Genomic DNA, 15,145 nt, shown 5'->3' on the forward strand with positions numbered 1-15,145 from the left:
CTTCATAAGGTTTAAACACATTAAAAACTGTGTAATATAATCTTCACAGGTCTTTAGACCACTTTGGAAACATTGACAACAATGGGCTGAAAGACACTTTTGGTTCCTCCTTAACGAGGAATGTCTTGATGGAAACCCAGCTCATCTGAGTTGTACTCTAGTTCCTACTGATCGGTTAAGTGCTCTGACCTGCTATGCTATGGCTCTATCAGTTGCTTTTCAAATGATCAAGAGCTCTGTAATTTGTCCTTTTTCTCTGTCATATTGTATAAACACAGCAGATGCTTGTCTGCTGTCATGCATACAACTCCTTTCCTAGTATCCCTATGAGGAATAGGATGCTGCATCAAATCATTTTCTTTTCTCCTCTTTCTTTTTCTCCTCCTCTCTCTGTTTAACAGTTCACTATTACCATCCATCTGCTGTTTTCATGTCTCATCAAAGATTTTTCTTCCCCTCACCAACTTTAAATATTCACTTCGTGTTCTTTCAACAATAGCTTACAAACACTTGGAAATAATTGAGTCTCAGCGGGCTGACAAAAAAGGGAGCAGTGATCCTGCGCAGTGGAAGTGATCAAATATGGCCTTGAGCCAACCGTCTTTGTAGATGGTCTTTGTATTGCCATTGATCTGGGGGTGGATACACCCAAGGAATACATTATTTATGCACTTTTTTTTCCCCTCCCGACTGTTGAAAGTAGTGAGTCACAAACAGTAATGGGATTAGATGGGTGTTGCACCGGAAGAGAGCAAACCAGGGTCGCTGAGTATATGGGCGACCCTGAGGACCAAAGGCAGAGGCCACAAAACAGTGTGGTAAAAGGCTTTCATCTTCTAACAGAACAGTAATTGTCGAGATAATGTACTCCTCAACCTCACTGTATACAAGGTGCCATGTCATCATTACTATGAGCACAGAAAGCCAATCCTATACCCCTGTAGTAAGCTGTTAGTCATTTATTTTTCTTCCCGCAGGGCAAATAAGTAACTGTGTGATCATCAGCTGCAATCTGCCTGAGTTTACCTCATGTTTATGTGGACGTGCTATTTTCCCATGTACCCATATAAATTACAAAAGATAAAACAATAAATGTGGTGATTTAGTTTTAGCATTTTCAGTGTCTCAGCTCATTAAGTTGCTAATTAGCTGAAAGAAGCTAAGCTGTCTCCCTCTCTTAAGTAACACAAACATGTTGAACAGGCTTCTGGATGCAGTCATGTACAATAATCCCATTGCTTTCTGTTGAGTGCTTTCAGAAATAATGCATCTTAACATGTTCATAGAATCTAAATTATTCATATTTCTGTCAAGTGTTTATGCATGTGTGTGTGTGGATGTGTGTGTGTGTGTGTGTGTGTGTGTGTGTGTGTGTATGTATGTGTTGGGTTTGTGTGGGTATTTCTGGGATCCCTTCAGGGGACACATATGTCTTAAATAAGTTGAACATTGTTATAACCCCACCACTATTTGATACAGTGTACTACATACTAACAATACAGTATATTGCTGAAATTAATAATACAATTGTATGTTGCTAGAAGAAAAATCATGTTTTTCAATATTTTAAATACAACATGAAACAATCTCACTGTCAACATAAGTGTACTCGGTTCCAAGCAGGTTCCAAGCAGGTTTGCAATAGAGACTGTTAATTGAATACTTATCGCTAAATTGTCTTCCCACAATTAACTGAGCATGATTGACTGCGATATTAACATTTTAAATGATCTGCTCATAGAAAACTATGTTGCATAAATCAAGCCCTTCCTAAACTAACAGCTAGAGATGAACCGTCAATCAGCAGCCGATCGAAGACTGACGCTTTTCAGCAGTCTCATATATCAGATTTTTGCCAGTCACACACACATGGGCAGCCGCCCCATGAAGGTTTTACATCAGCACACAGCGGCCCAGTCAGTAACAGCACACACACAACATGTCGTCGGCGTGGAAGTACTTCATTGTGAGGGAAGAAGACATAAAGCTGCAATTTGTCACAACTGTAAGTCCAAAATAAGCCATGGAGGAACAACCTTAAATCATTTGGAACAACCGACTTAATCAGAAACTTATTATATTGTAATTCATTCCCATGATGCTGCTCAGACCAATCACAGTGACCGGCTCGTCTGCCGACAGCACGGAGCTAGAGAGATGGTGGTGCGTTCAAGCTCTACTCAGTAAAAATGAGTATTGAGCGATTGTAAATTATCATGCTGCGTTCAAATGCAATCTTGTACAATGCAGTTTTTGGCGAGAAACTTCAATAAATACAGTTGTTTGAAGGTGATGTTTTCACAGCAATATAAAATAAATAATAGACAGAATTATGACCTGTTTAACTTCCTAACATTAGCTCTAAGCATCTTATTATATAATAAGAATTATAATGCCAAGATTTATTTTAATCAAAGCAAATACTTTTTTACTTAAATAACAATACAATCATGTATTTCTTGAATTGTGTGTTTTTATGCAAATAACCACTATAGATAACAATAACAAAGTAAAACGACAACAATTAAAAGAATTTTGGTTGGAATATAGAACAACATGAAAGTGAAAGCAGCGCTCTGTTTATTTAAATGTGAATTTGCAATAAAAATATTGTGTCCCTAAAATCTATCAATTATTGTGATAATAATCGTGATCTCAATATTAATCAAAATAATCGTGATTAGCACTTGCTTCTACATTTTCTCTTGCTCGTTGATTAAATAGTCTATCAAAGGCAAAACTCAATGCTAAACAGCCTTTTTCCCCTTTTCTTGGCAGGGGCAGTATTGTTGCTAAGCATCCATTTCTGCATAGTTTTTGCATTGCACATCACATAGATCACCTCTAGATCAAGTAATAGGCCTACGTCCAGTACTTTGATGTCTGTACCGTGTCTGTCAGTCCCTCCTGTGATGACTTCAAACAACTGTTGCTGACAAACAACCAAATGATCTTCAGGAAAATTAATTGTTTTCACCAATAAATGTGAATGTTTTCATATACTAGCTAGTAGAATAACTTGTGTTACAAAAAAATGACATGTACAAAATCCTGTGGATCGTTATCTCAACATTATGCTTCATGCAACAGTGCCTTTTCTTTTGTTCAACAGCTAATCAAAGCACAGTCACACAGACAGAAAGAAACACGCTGTTTTTTTTTCAGAGCCGATGCTTCATAAGCCCCCTGTCTCTGTGTATCTGTATGGATGAGCTCCAGGCTGTGACCAGCAGACCCACAGTTGGACAGCCTGACATCCCCTGAGGTGCCCCTGTTTCCCTCCTATTCATTCTTCCATCACAAGCAAAGCCCCAAGTGCTTGAGGATTTTACACTAATACATGCTCATTGATTTATAATTCACAGTGACCATGTCGGCATCCAAGGCTAGGAATTACACATGTTGACAATAGCAGTGGCGCTTGCATACTTGGAAGTAAAAGGTCAATGTTTAAATTTGGAGGTTTAATTCCCGGCTCATCAAAGACAAGTGGGCAATAAAGTCCCTGCAATATCTAATGTGGCAGCAGGCGAGCTCAATTTGCTCTACGTGTGTTGAGAGGACATGTACAATCTCTGTCATGCATTGCCAATATTATAAGGGTGGCAGGAGAGAGCTAGTTTCTGTGGCGCTGTCATCCACAATTTTATTCACAAAGGCATGTGATGTTGTTTATATCCCATGGCCTGCATCTTTGAACATGGGACATATAGACCCATTTGTGATGCAGCTGGCATGTGCCATTTAGTGGAGACCTTTATAAAGTGTGGCTCAGAGATACAGATATTTTTAGAATAAAAAAATACTAATTGGAATGGGTCTACTAACTATGGCGATATTAGGTCTTCCATCAGGGACTGACTACAGAGGCACACAGAATAATCATCATCTTCTTTATTTATTATATACTCTCTTGCGGCTGTTTGATATTGTTAAGCATCTGTGCCTTTTTAAACTTCATGTCACAATTTAAAATATAATCTCTACAGTAAAGTTTGTCACCTAAATCTCACATCTATTTGTGTTGTTTAGATACAAGGAAAATCTAAATAGGCCTTTTGCAATCTGTAAATACATATACAACTCTTGTGGTGATGTACAGAATTGTCAATAGCACGAAACAAATATCAGAGTGAAGTCAAGACTTCAGTCTGATGAATCACTCTGTAAACAAAGCCCAAAGTGGGCAGGCAGGCAGTGTTTTCATGCAGAATGTCATACTGCAATAAAAGATTACAAAATCTACGTGAGAATTAAACATTCTGTTTGTCTGTCATTTCACACCAATTAGATGGGTGTTGAGATTTAGTCAAAAGAAGGATTGCTCTTTTCTTTCAGAAACTGGAACAGTATATCTAGCAGCAACTAAGTATATTCACAACCACATAATGAAAAAAGCTTATTAATACCTGAATAATGTGGCAAAAAATGTAATAAAACCAAATTTCTTGGTATTGTAATACAATATTACACCAGTAATTAATATGACATAAGGGTTTACAGTGTCATATTTTAAGGGACCCTGCTACAGCCCATTTAATCACTAGTTAAGTGAAAAATAAAATAATGTCACAATGATATATATATTTTTTTTTTGCATATTATTCGTTTACAACTGACTTAAGGAGACGTTATGACGGCTTGACAAGTCGTTCAAATTGTATCAGTTTTTATTACGGCTGTCAAAGTTAATGCAATAATAACGAAATTTGTTTTAACGCCACTGAACGCATTAACACAATCAAACTTCCGGAGGTTGTAGCGGGCTCAGTTTTAAAAGGTAGTAAAGATACTTGTATCATATGAAACTAGAAAAACCTAAGGAATCCAGTGGTATCAACCATGTCATACTAGCTTGTCCGATGGAGGATAAATAACGCTCCAATCTTACGCTAAATTTTGTCGAGGAAAAACTGTCATGGCCATTTTCAAAGGGGAAAATGGGTTCTATGGTTACCCACGAGTCTCCCCTTTACAGACATGCCCACTTTATGATAATCACATGCAGTTTTTGGTGAGTCATAGTCAAGTCAGCACACTGACACACTGACAGCTGTTGTTTTCTGTTGGGTTTGAGTTTGCCATGTTATGATTTCAGCATATTTTTTAAGCTAAATGCAGTACCTGTGAGGGTTTCTGGACAATATTTGTAATTTTTTTGTGTTGTTAATTGATTTCCAATAAACATATGTTTGCATAAAGCAAGCATATTTGCGTACTTCCATGTTGATAAGAGTATTAAATACATGTCAAATCTCCCTTTAAGGTACATTTTGAACAGATAAAAAATGTGCAATTTAATCATGGACAATCATGCGATTAAATGCATAATTAAATATTCTCACAGCCTTAGTGTTTATCCTTTCAATCCCTTTTCTCTCCACCTACCCAATAGCTATCTATAAACCAGCAAACACACAGTCTCGCACACACACAATAGCCCACATTTGCTCCAGACAAGCAACTGAATCATCAGACAACATCCCTGCGTAACCAAAAGGCGAACAAGAGTAAGACCGCAGCAGACAGAAGATTACGTGCTGCCGTCAGAACCTCCATCGCCTCCCTGAAAGACTCCAAAATGTCTAGAGCTTCCACTTGACAGTCAAACCTCTGGTAACACGCTGAGCAGACTAAGAAGAGGAGAGGAGAGCGCTGCAGCGATAAAGAGAGCGGGAGAGAAGCTGGGAGAGGAGAAGGAGTTCTTATCTATTCAGTATGTTCCCCAGCCCAGGAGCAACGGCATGACATCGGCTCTAATGAGTCTCTCGCCCAACTGACAGCTATCTGAGATTATACGAATATAAAAAAGAAGCATGCAATAAATTAAAAGGGCAACACTGAATCACAGCCCCTCCTCCCAATTTATTGGCAGTTCATGCAACAGCCTGAAATAGAGCAGGAGGTGACTAAAGTATATGGGAGTTCAGGAGCAATGCTGTTATGAAATTGGGTTGGTTGCACTTACTGGATAGCAGCCAAGTGTCACTATCTTAATAGAACATGCACGTATAATATGAGCTTTTTGTGCCTATACAGGAATTAATCTCTAGTCATCCTGCCTGTTTTCTTTTACACCAATAGAATATTCAAGATTGAGATTTAGGCTCTGATACTCAATAAAAGGCAGAATGAAAATGATTAACTACTATATATACTATTACACCCATTATCTCCTTTTTGGATGCCCTCTATTTTCTTTAATCTTGTTTCACACTTTCAGATTCTTTCCACAAGGAACCTTTTCCCACCAGGAGATGAAAACTCATCCGCAAGAACCAGCACAACACTGTGTGAACCTATAACACCTGGGGAGACTTCATTCTCCCAAAACAACAACAACAGTCTTCGGCGCTTAGCGGGGTTTTAAGGTGTGTTGTTGGTGTTCTTACTCTTCCCCACAGACTCCTTAAAGCATAAGCAACTAACAAATATCCAAGCTGTACTTTGGTCTATACCAGCTGTAAGCCCAAAGGAGGCCAGGATCAGCGACCTGCACTAACAAGTGCAGGCCCAGTGTCCTGTTGAGAGCCTTTCATAGTCTGGCAGAAGCGGGGTTATGGGAGCTTGCCAAATGTAAGAGACACAAGTGCTTTTGGAGAGTCCATAGTCTCCTCAGAGGCAGAGGAGGTATCCATGTTGCAATGAAAAGACTACACTCTGACATTTCTGGATCTACCTGTGAAGCATTAGTGGGGGGATACTGTAGAGTATAAGTGACCTAACCTTACTGGGCACCGGCCCTGCAGTGCCCAGCTCAAGGATTCATTTTCAACTGCTGTCTGGCTAATATTTGAAAGATACTTTTCAATCATTTTGTTAACAACTGAGGGAAGTTTGGTCTTGTCAAAATCCATGCACATATTTCTGCTTTAATATGAATCTTGGTTGAATTTTACACAAAAGTGCACATGCTGAATAAATCATTTCTCTAACCTTGATATCCAACCCTTGATCTGCTCTGATAATGGATCGAGCTTAACAAAACAATGCACACAACAAAATGTTGAATATGTAAGTAGCCCCTCACCTTGATTCCAGAGATACAGCCTTTCTGGTATGATCTAAAGAGCAAAGCAGTCAATACTCTAAATACCCTGCTTCACAGCCGAAAACTGAGGGTGCAGAGAAAGGATGAGGGAGGCAAAGTCGCTGTGAGGACATCCTAAAGTGGCTGATGGAGGCAAAATACAAAATGGATGGCTCCAACATTGGCCTCACTGAAAAAGAACCAGTATCAATCTTCCCTTGCTATTAGGATATAGGCAGGTTATTCTACTGTGTGAATATTTAATGATCCTTAATTCGTTTAAAAAAAAAAAAAAACGGGACTGGTCAGTAATGGCACATAAGTGGTAGGGCTGTGTTTGCCTGTTTGTGGCTCAAATTACTTACTGGGTAGATGAATACTGGCTGAATTACATAGTATAAGAAAAACATGCAAAGCACAAGGACACGAAGGACACAGTGTCCCTACATGTTGTTAAGGGGCATTGTAAAACATTATGGCCAAGGATGTCCCGTATGTGCTTCACTGCACTCCGCTGTTTAGACAAGAGACTACAAATGAACCGGATGTCAGCATATTTACATGTAGGCTGGTGGTAATAAGCTATAGAGGCAAAATCTAACACTGGTAGAACAATATAACCTCCCACAACACAGGATTTGTTTTACCTGAAATAGACTTTTTGAGTTGCATGTGAAATTATCTTTCTATTTTAATAGTCAAACCTCTCGTGTGGAGTTTGCCCATGCTTTCATATCACTTTGGGGGTAGGGAGGTGGGAAGGCATTTTGTAACTCCAAGAAACCTCTCTGATTCTTTCTGGATAAAGAATTGAAATACCTCAAATGACAGATCATGCATTTTGTCTTTTATACCCTTTTTTACGTTTTCGTTTATAAAGTTTCTTTTAAAAAAGTTGAAAACCAAATCGAACATTTTATTCTGATTTATAACTGCTGAGCTTGTCATAACAATAACATTCTGTAATGTCTCCCATCATAATCAATAGAGTTACAGAATAGAGATACTGATACCAGTATCAGAAATACGTCCGATACAGCTCGAAATCGGTATCGGCAAGTACGCCAGTCTATGCACTGATCCGATATCATACTTTATTAACTCAGAAAAAATCAACTTGTTTAACCAGAAATCAAGTCTTCTTCGCCGCTCCAAAACAGTAGCCTTCACTGTGCTGTCGCCCTGCATGTATCATGGCTGCCACTGGCAACTACTGCTTTAGAGCAGCGAAGAAGAACTGAGTTCAGGTAGTTTGTCACGTGACGATAGTAAACAACAGTGAGGCGCTAGTGGAGAGTATAACGGTAGTCAAAATGAGGAAAATATCAGCCGTTTGGCAATTTTGCACTGTGGAAAATCCGACGATATGTACAGCATGTAAGGCTTCCGCTTCAAGGGGCGGCAGTACCCCAAGTAGAATGTGTGAATATTGCACTCTGCAAGACAAATTAGCACACAAGCTGTCCACTGAGGAGACAGCTAAGAGAAAACGGAATTGTTATTCTAGCTATCCCTAGCTTCATTTATTCATGTTCTTTGTATCTGACAAACTGCTTGTTCTCTGAACTACGTGCTTGCTCGGTTTAGGGGAAGACTTGTGTAAAGAAGTGTACTAAGGGAAGCAAAAGTTCAGATCAAGGTTATAAAATAAATTATCTTCATTTAAGCTGCGCACACTGCTCCAGGAAGTTTGATCTTTGTTTTTTTTTTTCCCAGGGGAATAGCCCAAAAAGACTTTTCTCTTTTTCCTCTTGTTCTATCTCAACTGCCATACGGAACAACATCCTCTGCCCCCTGTTTTCAGCCAGCTACGTCACCCCTGATCCCTACTAATGCCACTTGTCGACACACAGAGAAAGAGACTTTTCCAAAAGGTGGTGCGACACGCCCCCGGGCAGCTCGCCCAGGAAGGTCGAGCTGCAAAATGACACAGACAGCAAGGTCACCGTCAATGGAAGCCGTTCGTAGATCAGTCCTCATGCCCCAGACAGTCTCTTCCTGGTTACTATATCCCACAAGGGCTACACTGCCACCAGCAGTCACTTTGCACATCACATCTTCAACAGACTTAAATCCTTTTGTGTTGCTTTTCCTCATCTCTTTTGCCAAGCATTTCTCTTTTGTACATAAAAGAAACTGTGGCTATGAGCTACTTCCTATGTTTTATCTCAGTTACCTTCAGTGACACGGTTAGCTAACTGCCTCCAATATGAAACACTTATGCCCTTATCGTCAAATATTTAATGATGGAAATGTTGCTTAATACTCTTGCTCAATGCTTTTGTTCATGTCACTTTAATAAGATTATGGTGAGTGAAGTAGTCGTCATGTTTATCCAAAGGTTTTCTCCCAAATGTCTTTTTAGAAAAGAGCTGACATTTTTTTTGTGAGCTAATAAATGAGTTTCATTTAAAATAATCTTTATTTTTCTTTGAAGCATACTCTATTAAAACAGAATTATTCCCCCCTTTCCTTTTAGCGGCAGTCGGCCATGATGAGTAAGCATTTTCCATAAATGACCCAGCTGTTGGAGCATATTGTGTTTCGCCTCATCAGGGATCCAAAGGGGGCTGACAACAGATCAGCCGCATCCGTTCACGGCTCGATCTCCAGTTGACCAGACCTCCATTTAAAATAAGGTCTCCTGTTTGTCTCAGACAGCTGGTGATGTATATGCTACAGATGTGTGGCCCAAGATAGCTAGCATGAGTATGTTAATGTGTTGTGACAGCAACTATTATACATATATTAGCCTTTAAACTGGAAGTATGTAGTGAAGCCACATAGCTGCATGATATAAATGTGAGAAAGTACTCCTATTAATAATATTACCCAGACACTAGTGGGAAATTAGTCCATGGACATATTAGTTACCTTACAGATTAAGTTTAAATAAATAATAATATTAACGAGACAAAAGGCCAGTTTCATTTACATCTATGGGACGGTTTCATTGACCAAGTAAGAATCTGATATTTACAAAGTACATATTCCCAACTGTATCCAAAAGGTCAAAGAGGGAAAAAAAAGAACTTAAATTTGAAACCCAGTGTTTCAGTCTGTGATCATTGATTTTGCTTCCATGTCCTTAATGGACAGGCTAAAAATACTCTGTTCTGCTTCTGGGTACAGGCCTTGTTTTTGACAGAGCTCTCTATACATCTGTCCTCTAACAACAGTAAGTGTTTAAGCTGTATTTTGAAAGACTGTGGTACAACATTCTTTAATGATATAAAATGTTATGTTGTGCTATTTCTAAGTCAATTATTTTCTTATATATTCTGGAGCACCTTACAAACTGAACCTGAAAGATGTTTATAGCGCTTTTCAAAGATGCCACTGTATTGCAGCTGACCCTTGAACCTCTTGAACTAATTTAATTTACTTTCAATCTCAGCTTCATTTTTCACAGCTTTAAAGGAATACTTCAAACACAAAATGACCATTTGTATGTCAGTTACTCACCCCGTGTTACCTTGAAAACTGTTTTTCTCGCATGCCTCCACAGTGAACGGAGAATCAAAAAATCGGGAGAAGTCGTGGGGTCGTGTTTAACAACAGCAAAACTGTATCAAAACATCTGTTTGCAAACTTTCACACAACTCCTGCATTATAATCCAAATCTCATTTATCATGTTGAATGCTCGGTTCTTCCCAAAAGCATGCATCTTTGCTGGTATCTTACTATTTAAAATTATTCCGCATAAACATCCATCTTTGCTAAAACCTTGCTATTTAAAATACTTCCGCATAAACAGTCTCACACTGACGCAGGCGCGCTCCACGTCAGTGCAAGTCCAGAGAAGTGTCATCGTGGAGGCATGCCAGAAAACAAAGTTTTCTTCACGAATCCAAGGTAACGGGGTGAGTAACTGACATACAAATGATCATTGTGTGGGTGAAGTATTCCTTGAAAATGCATATCAAGTGTCAAATATGTTTGATTTCTTCGATTTCATGTGCAGATATGTCACATATTTCTCCTTTCAATAGATAGCAAATATGTTATATGTAATAGTTAAAAATATTTGCAAATCTTGACAAACTTAATACACTTAAACCTTAACCTAACCTCTACTTTAAGGATAAGGAAGTTGGGACTGTAGCCACAAACATTTTATCTTTCTGAAAAATTCTAATCAAGTTATCTGTTCCGTCTCATTTGTTTCAATAATAAAGATAATTTGACACCTGAGTTACATTAGAGACATCTTAATTTAGTTTATATTCACCATTACAACAAACAATGCATGGATATCCAACAACAGATACCAGCACTTTCTTTTATTCCATATGCTGTGTGACAATACGCCACTCCCTTAAACCTAACTACATGATGAGGTCTGACATATTTAGAAAGGCAATGTCAATTAGTGATAGTCATGAAATATTCATATTAATGAATCCTTACTCGACAATGAGACGTCTCATACTAATACTGACGATACAAAAACCTGATATTAATATATTAGGCCTGATTTGCATCTTCTATATTTGATATTTTGTTGCTACCAAATCAAAAAGGCCCACAAATTATTTATTCTACTTGGAAGAAGGTGTGCGTCAGATTTCAGGTGCCTAGTGACGTGCATGCATACTGATTCAAACTCTGCTTCTGTGAGTAATAAATCAAAAGTCCAGCATTTTTGGCACCAATATTGTTTCCTCTGATTTCTGTCTGCCCCATGTGAACATGTTGTCAATGGCCCTGAATAATAACAAAATAGAAAAGGCCCCCCCCCCCCACCACCTTTTTTTCCTTCCGTCCTGTGATTCAGTGGATGCATTATATCACTGAAAATGGAGGGCTTCGTCTTTGACTCCTTTGCTAACATCAGAAATGGGAGAAAAACAGACCACATACTGTATATCCCCTTTAACACAGAGAAGGGGATTATACACACACAAGCAGACACTCACCTGAGCACACACACTATACCCTTAACACAATACCCTATTTGCTTACACACAGACACAGATGTATACAAGCACACACACACACACACACACACACACACACACACACCGTCTCGCACCAATGCACATACAGCGCCTGAACCAAATCATTTACCAAATCCAAAGGGCTGAAAGAGGCAGACACAGCATTGCTAATTCAGGTTAAAGGAAATACAACAAAGAGCAAAGTCGGGCTTAGTGCTTTCCTTTAACCATGCTACTCCATATCAGAGGCAATGCGTCAGTCCTACCATGGTTAACACTCAATAAAACATCAAAAGGGATGAAGCACAGAGCTCTGGACAAATACACACCCACGCAGATACCAGATACACTCAACAAACTCTCCTTCACTCTTACACGCTCTCTTACACACGTATGTACACACTAATACGCATATCTGACGTATACATACTGTAGATGTATGCAGCTCATTAGATTAAATGAATACAGCAGGCAGAGCAGATGATGCGTTTGCATCTCTTTCAAGGGGAAGCGATTACACACACTACGCCTCTTGAATGCTAAATGTGATTTCAATAGGAATATTTGTGCAAAGTAGCTTCTTGCAATCAAGCTGTATTTGCAGGGGAACAATTGCCGATTTGAAGCTACCTATAGTCAGTCAACGCCGGATGCACAGGAGCTGTCATCAACTTCCCATCAGGCTTCACTTCCCCCCAGTGGATGTTTTGCAAGAAGAGAGACACTTCTTTTGAAATTTTTATAACCAGAGGCAAAGGCATTTAATGGTCACTGCTTTGCATGTTACATGAGGAGGTGGCATTATAATCATCTGTCCAGACCGAAGTTCGGCTTTGACAGCTCAGACAGCCTATTTATTATTCAATTATTTTAAATATTTCAGGGGACCAACAGGATGCTCATGCAATCATAAATATTTCAACCGTTGTTTTACAAAAGGAGGTAGCCTTGCACTTGTCTGGTATTGATCAAGAGGGCAGCAGCAGATATATTCTACCCAAAAAACAACACTATCTTACACCTTTATCCTTCTGTCTCAAAGTCTGCACACTGTCTCTTAAAATAGTCTTAATTTCCATCTAAAAAGGAACTTGGGAAACGATAGACATGAAAAAAAAGGATTGTATCATCACTTTCCCATTTGGAAGGAGAACAGAGAGATAAAGAGACATGGAAAGAGATGCATTGCAGGACCACAGTCGCACCGACAAACTTACATATACATAGAAACTCAAGGTGAAGGTATAATGTAGGGCGTCTGAGATAGTGTAATACTGGACACAATCAGCTCTCTGTGAGCAGAGATAAAAGGGACACAGCAGCCCTTAAAATGCAGAGCGACTCTCACCATTATGAATAAAATGTAGCTACTGTATAAAAGTAATTCCCTGAGCTCACAGATACTAGCTGTTGCGAAGACGAGGACAAACAGCCACCGCAATTATGCCCCTTCCACTAGCAGCCTCCCCTGGTGATAACCGCTATGTAGCGAGGAAGCAAAGAGATGAATTGCTTTGCAGACAGGCATCTCCCCTCTCAGCAAACACACATGCATAAGTATGCAGATACACATAGATACATTTTTTTCTCTGCAGAGGGGAATAGCCTTCCAATAGCCATCAAAAAAGCAATCATGGTGTCCGTAAGCCTTGGGACATGTTATTGTATTATTCAGACATTAATCCCAACTTTGCACTTTCTGTAAAACTGGCTAAATATAGTCTAGACTAAGACGCACGCACCTTTCCCATCTTCCCTTCTCTCTTTCTCACTTCACTGTATCATTCGTGCTGAGCTTTTCGGCTCCCTAATCTGCCCTTTTCTCAAAACCTGGAGGGTTCTATTAATATACAAGAGCCCGTGGATATGTTCTTACCTTGAAATACCATCCAGAACCCTATAGTCCACAAGATAAGCTATCTGAAGCTCGGTGCTGCTCCACAATAAAGAAAAAAGGGCAAAAAATCCTCCAAGTCTCTCAGAATCAGAACCCAATTCGAAGCCTTTTCTGATTAGAACTTACTTTTTTTGAACAGGATGTCCTTCATTGATTTCGTACATAATCCGTTCCCATTTACTTCCCAGGTTCAGGAGATTTTCTTTTGGGTTGCTTCCCCCCCCTGATATTCCACCTTGGCACAGTGAAATAATGATATGTATTCTACTGGAAAATGCGTGTGTGAGAGACTGAGCGAGAGAGAGAAAGAGGCACTGTAGGATGTCTTCTGGTGCGCACTACCAGCTCCACCGCAAGTGAATCCAGCCGGTATTCACAGCTCTCCTCCTGCCTTCAGGAATGAAATTCAGCATCCGCTGTTCATCCCCCACAACAAGGGGAGGGTGTCCCCCCCGGACGGAAACTTTCAGACACCTCTGCCAAAGCTATAAGAGGTGAAAGTAGATGCCACTGAGCCCTGATTATGTGTTATTTTCCTCGATATCCTCCCTCTTCAATGGATTTTTCCCCCTTTTCCTTCTCCAATTTGCCTGTTAGGTGGCTCTCTCCTCTCCAGAATCGGGTCTCACAGAATGGATGCTGAGAAAGCAGCGGAACGAGGCGAGCCGCTTGTTCTCCCGCTCTGTCTCTCTCTCTCTCTCTCTCTCGCCTTAGCCCTCCCTCGTACATGCCCCCTCCCTTCTTCTCACTGCACCTCCCCACCCTTTCGTTTTCTCTCTCCTCCTCTCCTTCCCTCCCATACACACACACACACACACAGATATGCACATCTCTAGCTGTGGCTTTTCACAATTGCTGCTGTGCCATTGCCAGCCATGTCAGACAGAAAGGTTCACCGCCCATATTCCTCAGAGAAACAAATAATGCTATGATAAATATGTAAAAATTAAATAGATATGAAGAAAAGGAGCAGCAGAGCACTGAGCCAAGAGGCAATCTAATCTTCTTTCTTCATCCCTGTTACCTGATTACTAAATGTCTCCGGAGTTTACGCTGTTTTGCATCTCTTTTTGCCATAACTTTTGTGTTTAGTGGTTCAGCAGTTGATGCTGGCCAACTGTCTAGAGTGAGTGAAGAGGAAGACAAAAATAGCAAACAAGGGAGCAGCACACTGCATAGAAACAAGGACAATACATGTGCAGTAGCAGCCGTATAATTGTATAATTAGCCACCTAAACAAATTGCCAGAAATTCTGTTATCATCGTGTGTACATACA

General features: G+C 39.8%; 1 protein-coding gene across 2 annotated transcripts in view; it reads right to left on the reverse strand.

Annotated features, from left to right (window-relative positions):
- The window catches only part of lingo2 (leucine rich repeat and Ig domain containing 2), a 244,989-nt gene extending 230,418 nt beyond the window's left edge, over positions 1–14,571 (reverse strand). Inside the window, exon 1 of one of the 2 annotated variants that reach the window (XM_037780304.1) lies at positions 13,995–14,571. The gene's annotated coding sequence lies outside the window, so the exon portion shown is untranslated. Of the gene's footprint in view, positions 1–13,847 lie in introns of both variants that reach the window. The other variant, XM_037780303.1, reaches the window with a different exon arrangement.
- Between the last annotated feature and the right edge of the window lie 574 nt (positions 14,572–15,145).

The sequence above is a fragment of the Sebastes umbrosus genome, chromosome 9, assembly GCF_015220745.1.
Source record: "Sebastes umbrosus isolate fSebUmb1 chromosome 9, fSebUmb1.pri, whole genome shotgun sequence".
Classification (NCBI taxonomy): Eukaryota; Metazoa; Chordata; class Actinopteri; order Perciformes; family Sebastidae; genus Sebastes; species Sebastes umbrosus.